The sequence below is a fragment of the Heteronotia binoei genome, chromosome 11, assembly GCF_032191835.1.
Source record: "Heteronotia binoei isolate CCM8104 ecotype False Entrance Well chromosome 11, APGP_CSIRO_Hbin_v1, whole genome shotgun sequence".
Taxonomy (NCBI): Eukaryota; Metazoa; Chordata; class Lepidosauria; order Squamata; family Gekkonidae; genus Heteronotia; species Heteronotia binoei.
Window position 1 is genome coordinate 33184072 of NC_083233.1, and position 15474 is coordinate 33199545.

At 42.7% G+C, this 15474-nt stretch overlaps 1 protein-coding gene across 1 annotated transcript in view; it reads right to left on the reverse strand.

Annotated features, from left to right (window-relative positions):
• The window catches only part of STAG2 (STAG2 cohesin complex component), a 102087-nt gene extending 86835 nt beyond the window's left edge, over positions 1-15252 (reverse strand). The window contains exon 1 of the mRNA XM_060250111.1: positions 14477-15252. The gene's annotated coding sequence lies outside the window, so the exon portion shown is untranslated. The remainder of the gene's footprint in view (positions 1-14476) is intronic.
• Positions 15253-15474: the final 222 nt, after the last annotated feature.

A 15474-nucleotide genomic window follows, 5' to 3' on the forward strand; every position in this document is an offset into this window, starting at 1 on the left:
ATCTCCAATTTTCCTAGGTTAAGCCATGTTTTTGTTTCCTTGGTTAAGCCATGTTTTTGAGCTAGTCATTCAGTCTCAGTTAAAGGCTAACTCTTTTCTAGTGATGGCTCCAGCATTCAATCAATCTTTATTATAGTCAGATACCAGCATAATAGAATTGCTTGCCCAAGAAAATGCAAAAGCCCTTATGCTGTCTGCCCTCCATAAGAAACATAAGGTCATTTATGAGAATACTGAGGGAAAGTGATACAGCTATGTTTTATTTCTTTTAAAAAAAAATAATTGGCAGAACATGCAGGTAAGGCTTTTTATGTAAGCTGCCTTGAGCTGCTGTGGTTGTTTGGAAAGGCAGCATACAAAGGCAGCCTCATCTACCCAAGATGTTGTAAAACTCAAATGAGAAAGAGGAGAAAGGTGTTCACTACCCTGAACTCTTAGAAGGAGAATGGGATAAAAATGTATTAAACAGCAATACCTTACAATAAAGTATTATCCTACAAACTAAGATGTAACTGAGCATCTATATTTGAGTTTTTAAGATGTTTGATTTGGAACCCTGGGGAGGTTATAACAGAAACAATTGAAAGCAATTTGCAGGTGCCCAAAAGACGTATTTTGAACAGACACCTAACAAAATCTGAGGAATTAAGAATTCAGATAGAACGCTTAGATAGTTGCATAAATGGAAAAAATTAGGTGAGCAGTGAAAATAATTTTTTTAAGGTGCAGGATTTCTCACTAACACCCCTAAGTCAGCCATTTAAAAACTATAATCAGTACTGAATTCTGTTCCCTTCCACAAATACCTTCATTTATTTAGCAGGGTTATATTCTGGGCTGACTTTCTTCTATCACGAAATTAAAGATTCTATATCAGAGAAGGCTCTTCCATTCAGACATTTATCAGAACAAACTCTGCTTAGTTTAAGCAAGGAAGATGTACCAAGTGCCTACCATTTGCACCTTTTATCTTTAAAAATCCCAGTCCAGAATCTATATTATGCATTTTGTTCCTCCTGAATGTGGAATTGTAGCTTAGACACAGGGATTCCTTTGAATTCAAATACTTTATAAATATAACTATATAACTTTGAATGTTAAGGGGGACATCTATTTACTTGAATCCATGAAGAAATTTAAAGGTACATCTTTGACATATCACCAACACTGTGATGGAGGCGGAGAAACATAGTCCAGTGTAGAAAGTGGGAAATAAGCACAGGAAAATGTTAGTTGCAGGCATATTGGAAATAAGCACAGGAACATGATGTGGCAGGCCGCTGTAACCATATCATGCAAACAGAGAAAAAATCTCCACTTCTTTGGATAAAGTGGTTAAAATACTCTTTAATGTGATATCCATGCTCTACCAACTGGTACTTCTTACAGGATACATATGCATTACCTGCTGCTGCATTACTGAGCCAGGACAGCCCCAAGAAGTATCAAGGTTACATGCAGATGAGTGATTTCAGTTAATTTTCCCCAACATTCCAGTTTATTGGTCTAAGGTGACTGATCCCTAGCAGTGTTCCCTCTAAGATGAATTAGCATGAGCCAGCTCAGTTTTTTAGCCTCTGGCTCACACATTTTTGCCTTAGCTCAGGGAAAATGGTCCCAGAGCAAACTAAATTATGCAGTAGTTCACAAATTTAATACCAGTAACACACAAAGTAAAATTTTTGCTCACAAACTCCACAGTTTAGAGCAGGGGTCCTCAAACTTTTTAAATAGGGGGCCAGTTCACTGTCCCTCAGACTGTTGGAGGGCTGGACTGCCATTACTGTACAAGGCCGCGGGCCGTCAGTTCTCCATCTTCTGCATCTCTCTCCCTTCCCCACACCACACACCCCGGCCTGGGAACTCACCTCACCTCGGTATCACCTCAGCCCAGTGCTGGAAGTGTGCATTGCTAACGCAAGTTTAGGTCGAACGTCACTTCCGGTCTGATTTTGCCATAACCCGGCAGGCCGCATAAACGTCCTCAGCGGGCCGTAGTTTGAGGACCCCTGGTTTAGAGGGAACATTGGTCCCTAGTATTTGTTCTTGCTTATTGGGCTCAACTCTCTGAATTTTTGTTCTCCCTACCTGCCTTGTCTGTCCCCTTTTTAATCCATCCTAGCACAAACACTAGCAAATCCTGCACTGCCTCCACAAACCCTTCCAACTGAGATTTCAAGTGCTGCCCCATTCTCAGTCATCTTTGGCAACAGAGGAACTGAGCTCCACCACAAAGTAACAAGGCAATTTTGCTGCACCCATGTATGTCAGTCCCACCAGTTCCTGAATTTCCTAGTCCACTGACTAGAAAGATCTAAAAGCTATATCACCAATAATTATATAAGCTGATGATCTGTTATATATATATATATATATATATATATATATATATATATATTATAAATACTGAAATAGGAAGCTCAACCTTATTTTGATTTACTTCTAGACTGCTGGTTGCAAATTAAGTATTACCAATAGTTATCACTGTTTACTGGAATGCAATAGAACAAAGTCAGAGTCCAAAGGCACCTTTAAAGCCAACCAAGTTTTATTCAGTGACCTTTCATGTGCATGCACACTTCCTCAGACAGAATGGAATGGAAACAGAAATAACAATCTTACATATAAGAAGGTGGGCAATAAATCAGCATACAGAATAATGAAGACGTTTTAGCTAAACTTATTATTTTTTTAATCTGTTATATGACTATCAACGGGGGGGAGAAAATCACAAGGGTATAAATATGTCAGAATTGGAGACTGATGTGCCTTGGATGGTGAGAAGCTGTCATTGGTTTTTTAATTGTAAAGAGCAGGACTTTTTTGGTAGAAAAAGCCCAGCAGAAACTCATTTGCATATTAGGCCACAGCCTGTGATGTCAAGCCAGCTGGAACTGCTTTATTGTGTGTTCTTGCTAAAAATAAGCCCTGGTAAAGAGTAATAAATTTCAAGCCTGTTGTCATGCTCCACTGGTCTCCTCTCAAGCACGGGTTAAACAAAAATCTTTTTTTTAGAGGTGTTCTATTCTGTCAGATTGTTAGTTCTGTTTCAATTTCCACTCCATACTGTCCAAGGAAGTGTGTGTGCACATGAAAGCTCACACCCTGAATAAAACTTCGCTGGTCTTAAAGGTGCCTTTGGACTTATTGTTCTGTTGCTTCAGACCAACATGACTTCCCACCTGGATCTCACTGGAATTCAAGACATTCTATTCTATTATAACTAGAAACGAGTTCTTAGAGATAACCAAACTGATTTCAACAAAATGAATACAATTCTTGAAAATATTTACATTCTTTAACTTTTCTATATGTCTGTCTGCTGTAAACAAAAATTTTTACAACTCATCTCAACTGGATGGGGATTGTGCATGTGTCCTCCCCCCGTCCAATTCAAGAGGTAGTGTTTCACACAAAGTACTTCTGAAAAACAAATAACATTTCATCGATCAGCTGCTCCACTATTTGAAGGGCCTCACATATATGTTCAGTCCCAGCTGCTCCATGTGCAATCTACTGGATCAGTCCGTGTGTGTGTGTGTACCAATGTCTAAAGTTCTAGAGCAGCAGGAAGCCATCTGTTCCAACACATTTTTTCCAGCAGCTAAGGTCATAAATTTGCTTGCTCTCCATTAATTGAAAAAGGGAGGTAGAGAGAGAAGCTGTACAAACTGGCTGCAACAAATCAACTACAGACATAATGACAATAACAAGTCATAGCTTAATTTCCTCCTTCCAGCTAAACAAGCTTTGCTGTCAAACTATATACATTTCTGGAAAGCCCATGGACAGCAACTACGGATTTTCATCACAGGTTTATGCCACGCACACTATATAAACAGGTTTTATATCACACAATAGTTACAGCAAAAAATGAAGTCTCAACCGGTCTACTTGATAGCAGTCCAACACTGACAACATACATGCATCTATAGGTTTTGATAACTTATTAATTCATTTATACCCCCATATTTCTCCCAATGGGGATCCAAAGTGGCCTACATCATTCCATGACTACAGGGCAGCCATCAAGAATCCACCTTGCTTGAATGTCATGTAGGGGGCAGAAACAGCATAGTTAAGAGGAAACTTACGGTATCATACTGATCACATTAGAACTGTCCCAAATAGTAGTATCACTAGGAGGCAATTTCCAACAGGTAGTCTGTTAAACCAGATCAAGCATGGAAGTAAAATCTAGCAACCAAGTTGACATCAACAAACAAGAAACAACCCAAGAACAAAGAGCTTCCAGCAACAGAGAATGCAAAACATACAGGAGTACAAATCAACATTAAAGCAATGCCAACAGCAGCATTTTTATTTATTTATATATATATTTCCAATTTGCAAGTATTTCCAGTTTGCAGGATTAGGAAGTGCTTGAGGAAACAGAGCTATCCTCTTACTCTGGAACTAGGATGAAGCTATCTATGAACAGATGCATGTATATCTGGATAACATTCCATTACACACATCATTCTTTATGAGTTCAAGATTTCTGGTTTAACAACACTCTGACAGGACTGAGCCAACACTTGGTCTTTAAGCATGGGGATATTGGCAAAAGAGCTCTAGCCAAAAGGAACAGATGGTCTGCTGAACCTGTATGAGATCATCATGTTAGGGCAGAGCAAGTACTACATCAGATGACTATAACAGTTTCTCAGTCAAGCTTGCTCTCATATCTAAGCAACAAGACAGCTCAGCTTCCTAGTGTTTCTTGCCACAGATGTTATTTCACTGAATCCATTCCTGCTTTGCTCCCTGAAAAAATATACAGACACACACTACCACTACCTTGACCGGAGTCAGATCAGGCATTGCACCCATCAGTGATGCAGAAATGTTCTCTGAGAAATGTAACAGTTGCATCTTCCAGGCATCCTCTAAAAAGGCACCCACAGAAAGAACATAACGAAATTTCACTGACTTGTTTCTAAGCATATATTTCTAAAGAGTGGGTGGCAATTTCCACCAATTACACCTTTCCATGGGAAATAGCCATTTTACTCCCTGTGCTTTTATGGAAGATCCACTGATCCCCCATTAACAAAAATGAGGGGGAAGGTAAACTGCAGTTGGCTGGGAATTGGTGGAATTCACAATTCACTCGTAAGTCTTTATAACTGTATATTTGTATACATGCAAACCTAACAAGGTAACAACAAATAGTTTTTTACTAGGAAACAAATGTCTTCTTTTATGGGAAATGACATCCATCTTTATGTCACGTCTTAATGGAAGAGGCTGACTCTTTCAATCTTGTGCCAATTCCATGGCTTTTCATAACATCAAGAAAGATGAAAACCCAATTAACATAGGATTGCTAAACAAGTTTAAAAAATCATAAAACAAAGCTTTCAATCAAAAACATCACTAGTTCCTATGCTATTCCCAAGTTTCTACAAAGAGTAACATGCAGAGTTCTCTTCCCAACTCAATCAACAATAAGAACTTTTTAGCACAATCACTACACGAGAGTCAATTGTGGGATATTATCCATGTAGCTATCACACTATCCTGATAACTAGTTGGACACAACTATAACAAGCATTTCACTTTGCCTATCCAGATTCATCATTGTATTAACTAAAGAACAGATAAAAGGTTTTCCTGCCTTCTTGTCATAGGAAGATAATTTTCTTAATTTTTTTTTCTTTGGCCCAATTCTTCCCAAAACATCAACTATACTGTTTGCTACCACAACTGTAGGGAAGCCTGGGGCAGCACAAAAGGATTTCTGTCTCTTCTCCAGTCTGGAAAGGAGAAGAAGTGGTAATCAGAAACTCCTCTGTACTTTACTGGAGCTATTACTGGATTATATTTTTGCTTCTCTGAATGAGATCCACACTACTCTTAGTCATTTTTTAACCAACACTATGAATCAAAAGATTACAGTCTACAAAATGCAACTTCAAAGCCACCTTCTTTATGTTATCTGACTTAAAATCCAATAGTTTTGCAATGTGATTGTTTTATTCTCAAACATTTTACTTGTTTCCACAATTTTATTTAGCAATATAATGGCTGTGCACAGAAAATGCAAAATATTTATGTCCGCTGTGGAGATTTAATAAATGTATTCTTCATTGTTTAGCATGCTAAAGGAACATGACTATCCCTTAGTTTCATGATACTAGTACATTACTGGCAACTCTGTATTACACACATTGTATGATTACTAAAGTAAAAAGATTACTTTCATTATTATGCCGTAATAATCATTATTTTGCCCTCAAAAACACAAAACATTTCATATCTTCACCAAAGTCAGAATATTAATTCAATTTTTAAACAGATTCTGCTTATACTTGTGAATGTTGTGAATATGCAAAAGTGCTCTGATCATTAATAAACACTCCAAGTGTGTGTGGGGGGGGAGCTCATTTCAAACTCTGTTTACAATTTCATATGGTACATACAATAGCAGGAAAAAAAGCAACAAAAATCTATGGGATTCACATTTTTGGCACCAACTACACCCGAACAAAAAAACTAATCTCCATCATTTCTATATTGTTCCTTTATACCAATAACAGGCCAAAATCATAAAACCTGAACAAATACCTACAAATCCACCTGCTGGCTCATCAGGATAAATGCCCCTGACAAACAGATTGCCCAGCAGTAGCCTGATCTCCTTGCCAGAGTTCTTATTTACCCTGCAGTCTGAAGAGGGTAAAACAGCAGGCGTCTCTTCTGTGCAGATTTCTATGGATTTTTACCTTCACCACAGCCCTGTACAAAAATGGCCCTATGTTTCTCTTAAGACTATATGCAAGAAGACTAAGAGGAGATGGGAATCATGGATGATGGCTAGTTAGTAAACCAAGTCATCATCTTGGATCTCTAGGAAGGTGAGACCATTTATGGATCTCACGGATGATATAGGCTACCTCTTGCCTTCAAGAGAACTTGCTGGTCATCCAAAATGGTGAAGATCTAATATACAGGCACTTCAACTATCCAGATCTGCTTACCAACTCAGATTAGAGACCAGTCAGTAGTTCACAGGTTTTCATGATTCATCTACTGCATGTTTGTATTCTAAGAAATTATATACAGTATGTAGCAATTCTCCATTTGCCTTAAGCCTGGTGCTCACTGAGTTCAGTGAACATCTGCTGAATTTTAAGGGTGAATAATTTTTCTAACATAAATCATATTTCAGCCTTTTTGCATAATTTCAAGCTTAGCTACCTCCCCTTAAGTGAGGTAATCAAAATTGCATATATTAACAATATAGGCACAACTCAGAGCTATATGGCACTGCAACACTTTTTTTCCACATTCACAACTGTTAACATTGCAATTGCACATTTTTTTCACCTCTGCCACAGGCATCTCAATGCATCTCCCAAGACCCATTGCTTAACTAGCCAAAACTAGTTTTTTGTGTGTGGGGGGGTTATTTTGTCTCCAAGTAGGTTAACTAAGCAGACAGAAGTAGGAGAAATGTTCTACTATTTATATATCTTTATAATTTATTCCAGTCACCAAACAGGAGGAATGGGGCAAGCAAAGAAAGCCCTGTTACTGAAGAGTCAAAGTTTAAGCACATGTGTTTCTTTCCACCAAAAAACCTGAGAGATCCTCCAGCACTGATGGGACTACAGAGGATTCAGCCAGATAAATAACCTACTAATAATGGCTTGTGACCTCGATAGACAGCAGCAAGTCCCGAAGAGGGAATCTTCATGTCATCATCAGCCAACAAAAGCCCTAGGCCAAACAGCAGGGTAAGTCTTAGTTAAACCCTCCAAACCCTCACATTTCAATGCCACAGAGACCTGGAAGTAGACCACACAGCATACATATTAGTGCAGGAGTGTCAAACTCATTTATTATGAGGGCCGGATCTGACATAAATGAGACCTTGTTGGGCTGGGTCATGTTGGGTTGGGCCAAGCCATACCGGGCCATGTGTGTACCTATTTAAGATTAGGTAACAGAAAGATAAATTTTATAAAGAACACAAACACAAATATATTTTTTAAAAAAACTTAAAACATTCTTAAAACGTTAGCACTCATTGGTTTTAAAGATGCTTTCTTTGTATTTCTCCCATGGGATCCAGGGAATTGGGCAAAGGAAGCCCTGGTTCTTTCCTTCCTTCCCCAGGGAACCAGGAGGGGGAGGAGCTTCAGCCAACAGAAGGAAGAGAGGCGTGGCTCAGTAGCTTTGTTGTGGGATTGAGAAAGCCTGGCAAAGTAAGCTCTCCCTCCCACCCTTCCTCCCCCAGGGAGGAGCCTCAGCCAATGAAGAAAACAGAGTCTGCGCTATATCTCCTGTGTAATTGAGCAAGCCTTGCAAAGCAAGCTGTTATGCAGAAGGAAACAAGATATAAGGAGAAGGAAGCAGATGACAGCCAGTTGCTCATGGGCCTGATTAGCCCTTCAGGAGCCTGACTCGGTTCCCAAACTGCATGTTTGACATCCCTTTATTAGTGCATAATCTTGAATGCTGCTCCACCTTCTTGACATCAAAGGACAGCAAGACTTGGGAAGTTTATCCTATTAGACTAGGAAACCTACAGACACCAGTGTCCATTTTTTTGTTGTTCTTTTGCTGTCAAGTCACAGCCAACTTATGGCAACTCCTTAGGGTTTTCAAGGCAAGAGACATTCAGTGCTGGTTTGCCATTGCATGCCTCTGTATAGTGTTTCTGGCTTTCGTGATGGTCTCCCATCCAAATAGTAACCAGGGCCAACCCTGCTCAGCTTCCAGGATCTAATGAGATCATTCTAGACTAGGCTATCCAGGTCAGGGATCACTGCCCATATGCCTACCAAAAGTTTCCAAGTCTCTGAACATAATAAACTGCTTATTGCAATCTGTAAATTACAGCAAAACCCATCTACTAATGGACAGCAACAATGATAAAAACATCATGTCTTGCTACAAGTAGCAATTCTAATAGTTTTACATTATATTCCCATAAGAAAACAAGGAAAATGTTTAAGATTATAAAAACCTATAACACCTGGTTGTCAGATACACTCAAAGAATAATTATGAGTCATCCAAAGGCTTCTTTTGTAGCAGGAACTTCTTTGCATATTAAGCCACACACCCCTGATGTAGCCAATCCTCCAAAAGCTTACAGTAGCCCTGTAAGCTCCAGGAGGATTGGCTACATTAGGGGGGTGTAGCCTAATATGCAAGGAGTTCCTGCTTCAAAAAAAGCCCTGGAGTCATCTATAAATGAGCAGATAGATTAATGGCATTCTGTAGCATCTACTTCTGCTTAAGACTTAATTAACAAAGTGGATAAAGGAGCAGATTGTACACTTACCAATTTGGTATGTGACCCAATCCTGATCGGGAAGAATTACACAGCAAAATAAAGAGAAGGATTTGGACTGCACTAAATAAAACTCAACATTAAAGGCATAATCACACAGATTTGCAAGACCTAAGCAAAGGTGTCAGCAACAGGATTGTTCTGAAGGCCATTAACTCATTCAGTCGCCATAAGTTGGCAATGGCTCCACTTAACACATATTCACAAAAGAATGAACAATAAATAGGAGATGCTGTCATAACAAATAATGGCAAATAAAGACCTGAATCCCAAGCTGTTCAATAAAGCCTTATAGAATACAACATGATAGCTATAGCTGACTGTACAAATAAAACAATACTATGTATTCAAGTAAAGGTACATTTAACACTTTGTAACAACCAATTTTTGCAACAATTATACATTACTGGGTATTGTACAGTGATACCAACGATCAAATACTGCCTAAGCAAAATTAGAGATAGTTAGGACACTACAGAAAATCACATACACACAAAAACTTGATTCTTTTATAGCAAAATATAACCCCATATTTTCAGGAAGTCATATATTCAACCTAGAAATCAGCTGAACTCTTTACAGCCTGACATAGAATTTTTACTACCTTCCCTAACTGGAGCCATAGTATTCTAACAGAAATTAATGCTAGTGGCATCATCAACTTCTCACCAATGCATTTGCAAACAACATAAAGAATGTATGAAGGAGGGAATCCAGCACAAGCAAATGCACTAATAGAAAGTTACTGATGCTTCCCTTATTGATTGACCCCACCCCCTCCACAACTTGTTCATATGTAATTAGCATGAAGTCTTGCAATGACTAACCTTCCTACCAGTTAACCTGAACAGACTGAGTATATCAACCATACTTTTCATCAGTGTCACCATATATATGTGAAAAGGCAAAACAGTCCCAAAGAGCAACAACTAAAACAAAATAATCAAACAATAGTTTAAACTTCCACCAGTGTTCCTCAACTAGAAATAAGCAATTACACAATGTCTTCCAGAAAACCTACACTAAACTTGAAACATAATTTTGAAATCAATGGTTCTGAGTGCAACGTGGATGATTCCTAAATGGGTTTTGTATGCATACAGCCCTTCTGGATCTATAAATCTGCATGGGAATGAATGCCACAACATTCATTCATCTCCTGTGGTGCTCAAAAACATTTTGTGGGTTTGACTTTTAGATATCTAGATCTGCAAATTAAAAGTCTGAAGCAGCATCACACTATCCACAAACTATTTCAGTGGCATACCACTGTACTGATTATTCTTATCCAAACACTTTGCCAAGGATCTATCTTTATATGATCTATAAATGGAGAAATGTCACTTGCATCAACAACAATTTCATTTCTTGTTTGCTGCACAAACAAAATAATCATTGCATGTTTTACAGATGGCAGAATCACAGGAACTGCTGATAACTTTAACACTTTGTCACAAACATGCTTGACACTGCAGATTAGACCCACTGTTACATAATATAAACCTTAACTTTGTTCAAAACTCTAGGGCATTATCTTCAACAGAAAGGTTGTGACCCACAAATAGGTCACCATCAGTGTTCCCTCTGAGCTGAGTTAGTGTGAAATTGCTCACAGTTTTTTAGCCTCTGGCTCACACATTTTTTGTCTTAGCTCAGAAAAAAATGGCCCAAAAGCAAACTAATTTATGCAGTAGCTCACAACTTTAATGCCAACTGCTCATGTAGTTGAATTTTTGCTCACAAGACTCCACAGCTTAGAAGGGAGTATTGGTCCCAATATGCTGGATAGCTATAAAAGTGCTACTAAAATTTTGCTTGTTTCAGGGCATTTGCTTGTTTAAATTAAGAGGGTGGAAAGAGTGCAAAACTTAAATAAGGAATAATATATATATCACGCAATTACTGTAGGTTTCATATTTCAATTTGAGTCTAATGGTGAAAAACAATTGCCTATTTAAGTAGCCCGAGTCTCATTTATAGATCTTGAAGTTTTAAATTAACAGGCACATTTTCAGTAAAGACTCCTCCATTACCTACGTAGTTTCCTGAGTACTACTACTTAAGATACTGATCAGTATCTGCCATCCTATATGGCAGTAGGACACTGAGTTGAACCAGGCAGTTTCAGAGACATCAACCTTTATATCATACAAACACCCTAGTTTCAATTTCAAAGCAGAGGCCCCAAACTTCCAACAATTACACAAAGCACACAAATGTCTTATTTGAAAGGACTTGCTACCTTTGGAAGCACTGCTTGGCCGAGGTGGCTGGCCAATCACAGCTAAATCTTTAACAACGCTCATTCTGGGAACAAACATATGAAACTGCACCACACTGATGGCAAACTTGAGTTGTTTTGCAGCCAGAGACACTCCTATGTTCGAGGCCCATCCGCTCATGTTTTCAAAGCCCAGTCCCCTTCCTCAAGTGCACTTAAGCCCGCCGTGTTCTTGCCTGGAAGAAGGAAGCTAGATGCTTCTGCTAGTGTGGCTGACCAATCCGAGAGAGCAAAAGGGAGAGGGCGGGTGATTTCTGTGAAGATGGAAACACACACAAGAGGCTGTCGAGTAGGCCCCATTAAACTGCGTGTGACGCACTTCGGTAACTCGACTCCCCGCCCGCTCCCACCCACAACTATGGTGCTAACAAAACCCCTCCTTTCCTCAACAGGAGCGACGACAACAACAGCGAATTTGGCTCGGCAGGTCACCTCGGGTGCCTCAAAGAGAAAGGCGCCGACATCGCGGGGGGGGGGGAGTAGGGGGCCCCAGCCAAGCTTCGCCTAGAAACAAGCATGGGGTGTGGCAATCAAATGCACCTCCTCCCTGAGAGAAGGGAACTACCGAATAAGGACTACGGCCGCGCTGTGGAAAACGTAGAGGACAAACGGTCGGGGGACCCAACATTTCTTATAATGCCCGCCAGGGTTGCTCCCGCCCCTCCTCCCCCTAGTATTAAAAAATGAACACAATACACATTTGAGTGGCAGGAAGTCACCCCTTAAGTCACTGGGAAGGGCTGTTTTCCAAAAGCGTGCCACGATTCAAGATTTGCCTAAAAATCTAACCCCATGTAGGAACCCAGCCATCGGAATAATCACAAAGAAGCGCGCCTGCAGCTCAGAAAACAGAACCGGGCCTCCCATCGCAGGCCGGGTGACCTCATCATTTTTAATCCTCCCCCCCCCCCGCAACACACTGAACGAGGTCACTGACGGGTGTGGGGGGTGGAGGGAGCAGGACCAAAACGCGACTGGTAAAGCGGGATCACTTCCTACCTGGGCAAGGATCGTCTGAATTACTGCTGAGAGCTGAAAGGGGGGAGGGGGGAACAAGCTAGTGTCTAAAACAAAAGTGGCGCCAAAAACCCCAATTAAACAGCCTTCTTCCGCCCCCTCTTCCCTCCCACCCGGCGACGACCCAGCATGTCTCCCTGCAGCACGCGGACATCAAAAAGTCAATCGGGACACTTTGTCCAGAAGATTCTCTTCCCCTCCTCGAACTGAAATAGACCCGAGAGAAACTGAAAGGCGAGGAAGAAAGACCGGGAAGGGGCAAAGAAGTGCCTGGGGCGCCAATTCTAGGCGCGTTTACTTGGGAGTAAGTCCCACTAAATTCAGTGGCACTACGTTCCTGAGTAGACATGCGTGAGATCGGAATAGAAGCTCCTATTAAAAAGATTCATAGTTAAAACCAGAGGGAGGTGACATATTCTTCCCGCTCCCTTCCATGCTAGCAAATTATTATTATTGGCAGAAAACTCGAGCGAAGTTCCTCCACTACAGCATTTCCACACTACCCGTCTCTTTCCAAAGTCACGAGGAGAAAAAAAAGTTGCAGATATTTGCAGCTCGGTCCTAAGCATGTTTATTCAAAGGTCCCACTGAACACAACTTGTGTCTTACACATACAATCCCAGCCTTTTAAAAACAAAACTAGTACGTAACCCTTTACACACACAAATCGGAGGAGAAACAGCATTCCACACCCGCAAATAAACTACACTTCCCCGTTCTGTAAGCAGGAGAGACTGTCAAAGTGAGGCTTCTGTTTACACACTGTGCCCCCCTCATCCAACACTGGAACATGTCGACCCCCCCTCCCCCCATTTTTTAATCTACCCTGAACATCCAGCCTGATGAGTTCTGGGTAAACGCCAAAGCTTGCCCACTACTTTGAAACTATCCTAGCGGGGGAGGGGGGCGGAAGAGTCCACTTTTTTGTGTGTTTTCGGCTCTTTGATGACTGTGGGGGGGGGGACCAAAGGCCGAGAGAAAGGCGCATGAGGGGGGGGGGGCAAGAAAAGCCTGTAAGGCAACTTGACATTTCTAAACACCCACCCCATATTGCACAAACCTGTGTGCAGTGTTCCCTCTAAGCTGAGCTAGCTCACAGATTTCTAGTCTCCAGCTCACACCTTTTAGTCTTAGCTCGGGGGGAAATGGCCCCAGACCACACTAATTTATGCAACAGCTCGCAACTTTCATGCCAGTAGCTCACAAAGTAGAATTTTTGCTCACAAGACTCTTCCAGCTTAGAGGGAACAGTGCCTGTGTGTGTTTCTCTCTCCAGACGCGCGCGCACCCTTTCCACTTCCTTCCCTCCCACACACAGTTGCTCCACGACTACTTCTCGCCAATAACCCCTAAAACAACATTTTCTTTTTCCTCAACCGGGAAGGGGCATGAGAAAGATGTGAGGAAACTAAACAGGAAGGAAGACATGGGAGCGGCTCCATTTTCTCAGCGGCGGGCCCGGGCCTTTGCCTTCGCCCGGTGGGAGGGGGGGAGAAAGGGGAAGCCTTGAGGTGGCCGGGGAAAAGGGGGGAAGGAGAGGCTTCCCTGTCGGGCGCCGCAGCCGGGCTCCCTTCCTGCCTTCCTTTCTCCCTCCGCCGCCGCCGCCTTTTCCCTGGGGACGGGAGGAGGTCGCCAGCCGGGGTGTGTGTGCGTGTGTGTGTGTTTTTCTCTCGGCCCCGCGTCCTCCATCTTGCCTGCGCGTTTCTCCCTCAGTCGGCCGCCGCGGCCTCCTTTCCAGCGCCTACCGGCGGCCGCGCCGAACCCTTCCCTCCCCCCGTCAAGATTTCGCCTCCTCGTCCAAAAAACAGAGAAGGCGAAGGGAGCAAACAAGCCCCCAACTTCGCGAAGCTTCTACGCCATTGTCGAACTTACCTTTCCCGGCGTCGTCGACGGCGGAGGGAGGCCCAGCGGCCTTGCTCGGCGGTGACGGCTCCTCAGAGGCCTTGCGCGCCCTTTTTTCTTTTCCTCTCTTTCCCCCTCCGCACACCAACGCCCCCACCTATATTTACCCCCCTTTCTTCTCTCACTTCTAGGCCAACTCACTCGGGCCGCCCTTACCTTTTTTTTTTTCCTCCTCCTCCCTCGTTAAGCCCCCGGCGGCAAAGGCCTAGAAGCCCCGGCCGAGCCTAGGTTGAGGAAGGGGGGGGGTGGCGGTTGAGCGCACGGAAAGGGGGGGAGAAGAATGAAGCGGGCGGATTATTTAATTTGGCGGCGGCAGCGGCGCTGGGGATTGTTTGGGGTGTTCGCAGCTCGGCGGCTGGCGAGCGAATGGAGGGCGCAGGCGCCACCTGGCGGCCACTGAGCACGCTCCGATCTGCTGGGCCTAGAGCGACATCTGCCGGGAGGACTCGGAGAAGGGGGGCGAGAGAGGCACGCTCCGCTTTCCCACATTCTTTTCCTCCCCCTCCCATCCGGGCTCGAAGAAGAACGGGGTAAACAAGGTGCCGCGCAGGCGCACCAGATTCTGCCACCGCCCCCTCCTCCCTTCGGAGACGTCACTGCTTCTTGACTACCTCGCCCCGGTTGTTCTGCGCGTGCGGCTGAGAGGGCGGGCTGCACGTATCGTGTGCTGGAGGAGGAGCCCCTGGGAGCGGGAGGCGGTAGCAGCAGCTCTTGGAAGGCTGGCTTGGAGGCGGTACTGCTGGCTGGGCTTCCAGAGGCAGGACCCTGGTTTTTATGCTCTTCGCACAATTAACTTGTGCGCAGCGATGTTGGTCTGAAGCAAGAGAACAAAGTTGAAGTCCAGTGGCACATTTTAAGACCGACAACGTTTAATTCTAAGCTGGCAGCCGTGTTGGTCTGAAGCGGTAGAACAAAGTTGGAATCAAGTCGCATCTTTAAGACCAACAAAGTTTTATTCAGAATGTAAG